This window comes from Molothrus aeneus, chromosome 12 (genome assembly GCF_037042795.1).
Source record: "Molothrus aeneus isolate 106 chromosome 12, BPBGC_Maene_1.0, whole genome shotgun sequence".
NCBI classification, from domain to species: Eukaryota; Metazoa; Chordata; class Aves; order Passeriformes; family Icteridae; genus Molothrus; species Molothrus aeneus.
In genome coordinates, this window is record NC_089657.1 from 28,631 (window position 1) to 35,178 (window position 6,548).

Consider the following 6,548-nt stretch of genomic DNA (forward strand, 5'->3'; position numbering starts at 1 on the left):
CGGTCCGTCTGTCCCGGTCCGTCTGTCCCGGTCCGTCTGTCCCGGTCCGTCTGTCCCGGTCCGTCTGTCCCGGTCCGTCTGTCCCGGTCCGTCTGTCCCGGTCCCGGCCGCCTGGCCCGCGGCCGCTCCGCTGGCCGTGCCGGCGGAAGGGGCGGGGGGTCCGTCCTGCCGTGTGCACCGTGGGTACTGCGCTGACCGCACCGAGGGGGGGTCCCGTCTGTCCCATCCCCGGCTGCCCTGACTCTGCTCGGCTCCCGCCGCTGCAGCCGGGGTCAGTCCCTGCTTTGTCTCTGCCGGATCAGCCGCCGTGAGCCATGTGGGGCCGATCCACGCTGCAGCTCGGTCTGCACCGGAAAAGCCCCTGGGGCGGTCCCGGCTGCAGACCCCGCCTTTGGAGGACCGAGACCCTGAGCTGTGCCGATGCCCTCGGACGATCCCGGCTGCAGACCCTGCCTTTGGAGCACCCAGACTCTGAGCTGTGCCGATCCCCTCGGGCGATCCCGGCTGCAGACCCCGCCTTTGGAGGATCCAGACCCGGAGCTGTGCCGAGTTTCCCCGTCCTGCCCCGAGCTCCGTTCCCTTGGTAACCACAGCTACCGGCTGCTCAGCGGAACTCTCTAAAGGAATCACCTTATCAAAACACTAAAAGTTCAGGTAAAAGAAAGCCCTCTCCTGATTCTTCCTAAAAATACGGGAGAAAAGCTATAGTAGATAAAAATCCAAAAAGAATGGGATAAAGGGATTAGTCTATTTCCATTAAAAGAGGCTCCCATAGGAGGGGGCAGACCAGGGTTTGTAAATGCTCCTTTGACTTCGTCTGAGGTCTGAAATTTTAAGAAATAAATAAAAGGGATACTTGGAGGATCCCATAGGCATAGCTGAAGAATTAGACCAATTTTTAGGTCCAAACATTTATACTTCAGAAGAGATGTGGTCTGTAATGAAAATAATATTTTTCTCAGGAAGAAAGGCAATTAATCACAGCAGCTGAAATAAAAGCTTAGGAAAAAGGATAATCTACGGGGACCCCCAGAGAAGACAAAATGCCAACTGTACCTCCTGAGTGGGGTAAAAATAACGAGGAGGGGAGTAAACACATGAATAATTATTGTAATTACATAATCAAAGGAATAAATGCAACAGCATATCAAAGGCGAAATGCAAAAAAAAAAAAAAGGTTTTTAAGGGACAGCTTTTCGAAGGGAAAGAAGAAACTGCAACTAAATAGATAAACAAACTTAAGAGAAATAGGAAAATGGTCCTAAGTAAGCAGAAGATCTGAAAATCTTTAAAGAGATGGGCACAGAGGAGGAATAGGGAGGTCATAAGCTCTAATTTTCTGGGGGGGACAAATACCATCTGGAGCCTGTGATAACTTTAAAAGTGGGTCCCCAAGAAGAAGAATTGGAATTTGTAATAGACACAGGGGCAGAGAGAACCTGCCTGTTAAATATTCCAAAAAGTTATAGTGTGAGCAAACATATAGTGAAAGTAACAGGGGCAAAGAGGGAAAGTTTTACATTTCTGCTCATTAAAGATGTAGTAATTGAGGGAAGAAACTAAAGTTTGGATGGGAGATGTCTTATTGGTCCCAGGGGCAGGTAGCAATTTATTGGGAAGAGTCTTACAAGTGCAATTAAGAATAGGAGTTATATCAGAAAATGGGAAAATGACAGCTAGAGTTTTAAAATTATTTAAGAGAGGATGAAGAAAAAAAAAAAAAACAACAAAAAAGTTTGAAGTGGGGAAGGAAATAGGGGAAGATTAAATATCAACCCCATAAGGGTTACAATTGAGAGAGAAGATTGTCCCGTACGTGTACGTCAGTATCCTGGATCTTTAGAAGGACGGGAAGGTTTGAAGCCAGTAATAGAAGGACTAATAAAGAATGGGGCATTAGAACCTTGTATGTCTCCTCATAATATCCCTATTCGCCCAGTAAAGTCTGATGGGAGTTATAGACTAGTACAAGATTTAAGGGAGGTTAATAAAAGAACTCAGACTCACTACCCAGTGGTAAAATATCTTAGACACTTAATAAATAAAAGTAGCTAGAAAACCAACCATGAGAAAATTGCAAGAATTTTATTCATTCTCCCTCCCTCTTCAAAGAGAGAGATCAGAAAATTACCTAGATTATTGAAATATTACAGATTGAGGGGTACGCACAAGTAGCAAAATTCGTGTATGAAAAAAATTGACAGAAGGAGATGATATAAAACAGACCAAAGAAGATATTGTTTAATTAAAAGAGTTAAGTTAAAACTAGCCTAAGTACCAGCTTTAAGCTTACCTTTGTTAGAAAAATCCTTTATCATTTATACATAAATACAGAAAATGGAGTAGCTCATAAAATTTTAATTCAAGAGTAAGGAAGAGTAAAAAACTATCTAGTAGCTTATATATCAAAGATGTTAGACTCAGTAAGCCACAGCTAGCCAGTAGGTATTTAACAGCTACTGCAATCCTAGTAAAAGAAAGTTGTAAGCCTACTTTTGGAAGTAATTTAGTTAGGTTCACCTCGTACCATCTGAGGTGTGTTGAATTAAAAAAAAAAAAAAAAAAAAAAAACAGGTAAGAAGAGAAGAAAGAGAGAAGTTGAAGTAGGGAGGTGGTTAGCAAACTCTGAGATGTTAGAATGTGAAGTGATGACATCTTGGTGCTAGAAGAGAGCAGAAGTGTGAATGCGGGGTTTTTGCATGAAAGGCAGGGAAGTGTCTTAACACACGGTTGTTAGGAGGTTATTCAATGCCGAACTGAGCTCCAGAAAGGGTTTAGCAGAACAGGCCCTCCTTGAAGGGAAAAGAGGATAAGTTGACTTGAGAAAGGAAAAGAATGTCAGGAGCACCTGGGGACGCCAGGTTTGGGGTTATCAAGGCTGGGAGGTGTCTGACCGCTCCCTACGAGCGGCGGGGTCTCGGGGGCTGCGGCAGGCACCGATCCATGGAGGTGACCCGGTGGCAGTGCTGGCAGCAGAGGACACGGGTTTGCCGGGCAGGAGCGGGCTGGCTCCGTGGCGGAACTGCCGGGGGGGCTCCCAGGCTGCCGGGGTCCCGAGTCGAGGATGGCAGCGTCGGCCCCGGTAAGTGGGCCGAGAGAGAGAAGGAAAGAGGAAGAGAGAGAGAGAGGGCAAAAGGGACCCAAGGCTGCCCCCAGGGTCCCCATGCCCCTGGCTGCTCTCCCCTGCTCCGGCCCTGCAGCGAAGTGGCAGCATGGCATTGACAGCAAGGCCGTGAAAAGAGCGGGAGGGGGGCTAGCACTAAAAGATAAAATCAAAGCAGAGATTGCTGACTCTCCAAATCTCACAAAGTGGTTTGTTTTTCTTAAGTAAGAGGGTTTTTGGTTTTTTCTTTTGTGTGTTTTGTTTGCTGTTAAAAAGAAGTTTTTTGTTTTTTGGTTTTTTTTCCTGAAGAATGGGTTTGTAAGGCTAAAACAATTAAATGCTGCCCAAAAAGTAAAAAGCAATAGATGTGATACATCTCGTGTTAAAATTGGTCTAGCTTTTCTTATTTAACTAACTGTAACTCACAAAAAGAAGAATTTGCGTCTGCAGCTATTAGCACAGCTGGATAGAAGAAGAAGAGGCTGCTGTGGAAAAAGCTTTTAGCTAAACCCAGAAAGTTTGGAAGAAAAGTGAATGGTAAAAGTTAATGCAGTATTATCTTACTTTTATTACTATGCTATTAAGAAGTCCTATCCAGGTACTACCGAAGCAACAATCAGAATCACGGAAAGAGGGTGAATTCATGCCAGCAGAATCAAAGGACTTGTGAAGGAACCTGAGGAATGGACTGTTGCATTTAAACCGGGTGATACCGAACTGACTTTCCAATGGGGACTGAGTGGTAATAGTTTGGCAAAAGCCAAATGATCCAAGAAATGTACAAAGAATAACACTGAATTCAGAAGTAAGACAATGCTTATACCACTGGTTTCAAGCACTGCCTGAATAAAACATCTCCTTAGGGGAGGAATACTCCAGATAGAAGGATCAAGCCTGTTTTTGTGTTCTGACCTTAGCCTGAGAATTGTACAGGGGAGAAGGGGAATTACCATTTCCATCAGTAAACTTTATTTGATTCATTCCAATACTGGACATGCTAGCTGGGTTATAAGTAAATGCTTGAATTGTGAGAATAATTAGTATTGTAGTGCACAACATTTATGCTTTTATTGCAAAAAGTGTTAAAGTAATAACTTAGCTTTGTGGATGGGAATTATTACTGCCTGGTGAATGAGAAATACCTGAAGAACCGTAAGAGACCACAGTTAAAGGGTGTTCAAACCAATTTGCCTGGAAATTATTTAAGAGAAAGTGACAAGGAAATAGAGGGCAAGTGCAGATTGGCCTCTGTATTTTTCCACCGAGAAGATCAAATGCACCTGCTGTGGGTTGCAACCTCACAGGCCTGGGAGGTGGGAGTATAAGCCATACTGGACCTCTGTTATTCCTGTTTCTGGCACTCATTTGTTCTCTTTTCCCTTTCGGGATACCAGCAAGATTGTGTCACAAATGCTGCAGAAGGCATCACGTGGAAAGAAACCAAAGTTCCTCTTTAATTACACACACCTACGTCAACAGCCACTGTTATAACACATCCAAATTAAGAACCTGTAAGCAAAATGGAGTAAATTATTGGATTACAAGAAACTTAGGAAAAAGTGGTAATATATTTGGAATTGAATGTCCAAAAGGAGAGAGATGGATTTGTTTTACATTTAATCTTGAAGATACGGTTCGAGATTTGGTAAAAAAACAAATAATAAAGGAAAAGGTAAAACCAGCAGAGCAACTTAACTCTGTATTGACCCCAAATAATCTATTGAGTCGTATTACAAGACTCCAAGCAGTTATAGAAATGATAGCAAATGGAGCTGCCCAGGCATTGGAGTTAATATAAAGTCAGCTAAGCCAAACAAAAACTGTAGTATCAGAATAGGTTGGCTTTACACTATTTATTGGCCAAAGAAGGGGGTGTTTTTTGGAAAGTTTAATATATCAAATTGTTGAAAATTGATGAGCACAGAAAAGTCATTCTAGAAAAAGCAAAAGAAATCAAAGAAGAAAAAAATACATATGTATATAATAACCCAGGTACCGGTCCAAAAATTAGAAAACAATGTTAAAACCTAGCTGGTAGGGTAATGTATTAGAAGAAATTAAGATCTTTCATTTTATGTGTTGCAACTATTTTTATATTTCTTCCTTGTGTAATCCCCTGTTTTATTTTGCCCGCATAGTCCAGAAGATGCAAGTAGATAAGAAATATTGCTCAAGCCAAAGGATTTACTAAGAATAAGAGTGGGGATTGTGAAAAATGCGTGTATTTTATGATTGGCTTTTTGGAAATATTAAAATGAATATTATATGTGTTGTGTTAGAAAGTAATGCTGTATTAATTCTCTTAAGTAGTGTGTTAAGTATAGGTTACAAAAACTGTTAAAATAGAAACGATGCTATGTAAGATACTTTTTTTAAAGAAAGGACTTGCAGCGAGATAGCAGCCACGGGACACCTGGATCTTTCAGAGAAAAAGAATTTATTGCCCTATTATCAGAAGAAATGAACTTGTTCCCGCCTCCAAAGCGCTGTTAGGATTAGAAGGAAGAAGTGGATGATGACCAGACAGAATCCTGTGTTTGAATGGAATTTATGCACCATGTACGAAGTGTATGACTATGCAACAGGCTATTGCTTTTAAGGGTTAATCCTTTGTTAATAGGGGTCCTTTTTCGGGCTCATGCTGCCCAGAAAAAGGTACCCCGATGTCCATAACTCTTTGTTTTTGTTGTCTCATATTGTCCTAATTCAAATTGTCCAAATTATTATTACTCTAATTGTATGACTATTTTTATAACCATTTTATTACTATTAAACTTTCAAAAATTTTAAAAGCAAGTGATTGGCGTTTTTCACACCAGTCTGTTAGGTGAAAATTATCAAAAGATTTTTGTGAGTTTTCTAATTTTGGCATTAATGCTGGTGAATTTTCAGGGTTTACTGTCTCATTTTGGGTCGAGAAATCTGTCCCAAACACTGAAGGGACTCTGGAGCTATTTGGGAACAGTTCTTTTTCGAAATTCTTTTGTATTGGGATCAAAGGGCTGGCATTTGCAGGGGCAAAATAATTCTCTGTCCTGTATTTATTAAAGCAGCTGTCATATTCCAGCCTCCTACTCCTCCTCCTCCTCCTCGCACGGTTTGTGTGCATGGATGTGGCTGTGCAGACGAATCGTGACACAAAGTAGTCCCACTGGGTGCTAGGAGTGTGGAAGGCGAAAACGCGGAGGCACATCAGGTATCGGTTGTGCACTGTTACGTCCGTGGTTGCAGGAGGCGGCAGAGCCGCGCCATCCAGCAGCTCTGAAGCGGGAGGGTGCGGTGGGGAAGGCGCGGCTTGGCCCGCCATGCAGCGGCGGCGGCAGGAGAGGGGAAGCGACCACGGGCGGCGCTGACGGGAGCCTGGGCTGGAGCACTGCGGCGCTGGCATGGGGTGCCTTGGGTGGCTGGGGCGCCCGGGTAAAACAGTCATTAAAACACCCTAAAA

The 6,548-nt window shown here is 43.0% G+C and overlaps 1 long non-coding RNA gene across 1 annotated transcript; it reads left to right on the top strand.

Annotated features, from left to right (window-relative positions):
- Positions 1-405: 405 nt before the first annotated feature.
- Positions 406-5,895, top strand: LOC136561702 (uncharacterized). The gene is made up of 2 exons (XR_010784388.1): positions 406-654; positions 3,689-5,895. It is a non-coding gene; the product is annotated as an uncharacterized lncRNA (long non-coding RNA).
- The last annotated feature ends 653 nt before the right edge of the window (positions 5,896-6,548 follow it).